The sequence below is a fragment of the Octopus bimaculoides genome, chromosome 11, assembly GCF_001194135.2.
Source record: "Octopus bimaculoides isolate UCB-OBI-ISO-001 chromosome 11, ASM119413v2, whole genome shotgun sequence".
Lineage (NCBI taxonomy): Eukaryota > Metazoa > Mollusca > Cephalopoda > Octopoda > Octopodidae > Octopus > Octopus bimaculoides.
The window spans coordinates 22,194,332-22,195,819 of NC_068991.1; the positions used below are offsets into that span (position 1 = coordinate 22,194,332).

Below are 1,488 nucleotides of genomic sequence, written 5' to 3' on the forward strand. Positions count from 1 at the left end.
GAGAGAGAGAGAGAGACTGTGTATGTATTGATGTGATTGTTGTTGTTTCACTTGAAGTCAGCCAAGATCGGGTGGATCTATGATCAAAGGGAATTCACTTATGACCATCCTGTCTTTTTATTGTGATGTTTTGCTTTTGTTGTTACTGTTGCTGTAGTTGTTATTGTTTTCATCAGGGTTTTTGTCCTTGTTCTTGTTATTGTCATGTGAAAAAGTTGTTTTTATTGTTGTTGTTGCTATTATGACTGTTACTGCAGTCAGTTTTGTTTCTGTTGTTACTGTTCATTTTGTTGTCATGCTATTGTTGCAGATACTATTGTTGTTATATTTCTTTAGCCCTGAGTCAACCACCATTAAGCACACCTATAAACAAAGTCATTTCAGCCTTGACCACCTAATTTTATTGAACGTATGTAAAGGTCTCTATTGTCCAATGAAATCTGCTTCAATAAAAAAACCATGTAATTTGAGGGAGATTTGACTGCTATTGCTAGCAGGCAAAGCAAGCAAGTAAACACTGTTATTGCAATTATTATTCTTGTAGCAGCTGTAATTATGGTTGATCTGTTAGGTGCATGCATAGCTGTGTGGTAAGAAGTTTGCTTCCCAACTACATGGTCTCAGGTTCAATCCCTGCATAGCACTTTAGGCAAGAGCCTTCAACAATAGCCCCTTCCTGACCAAGGCCTTGTGAGTGGTACTGGAAAATGGAAATTGAAAGAAGCCCATCATATATGTTCCATCTTTTATTTGTTTCAGTCATTGGAATACACCCATATTGTGGCATTGCCTTAAAGGGTTTAGTCGAATGAATCGACCCCAGTATTTTTTTTTTTTTAAAGTTTTGGGCACATAAATAAACCAACACTGGTTGTCAGACAGTGGTGGTGGACAGACACAGACATATACACACACACACACACACACACACAGAAATACGTCACTTTGCAAAACAGATGTTACACTTTCTTTCATTCCTTTTTCACTAAAGTATTTAGGCAAGGTAGAATGGTTTTTTGCAACATACATTGAGTGCATTGTTATTTTTTTTTTAATCTGGTATCCCTTATGACCTGCAACATCATCATCATCATCGTTTAACGTACGCTTTCCATGCTAGCATGGGTTGGACGATTTGGCTGAGGACTGGTGAACCAGATGGCTACACCAGGCTCCAATCTGATTTGGCAGAGTTTCTACAGCTGGATGCCCTTCCTAACGCCAACCACTCCGAGAGTGTGGTGGGTGCTTTTACCACCAGCACGAAGGCCAGTCAGGCGGTACTGGCAATGACCACGCTCAAAATGGTGTATTTTACATGCCACCTGCACAGGAGCCAGTCCAGGGGCACTGGCATTGATCTCGCCCAAATGTCTTTACACATGCCACCGGCACAAGTGCCAGGAAGGCGACGCTGGGCACAGGTGCCATCATGATTTCGCTTGCCCCAACAGGTCTTCGCAAGCCAAGTTTCATGTCCAATGAAGG

The 1,488-nt window shown here is 41.4% G+C and overlaps 1 protein-coding gene across 2 annotated transcripts in view; it reads left to right on the top strand.

Moving 5' to 3' along the window:
• The window catches only part of LOC106879404 (neuroglobin), a 37,921-nt gene that overhangs the window by 1,345 nt on the left and 35,088 nt on the right, over positions 1-1,488 (top strand). The gene's annotated exons all lie outside the window — the stretch shown is intronic.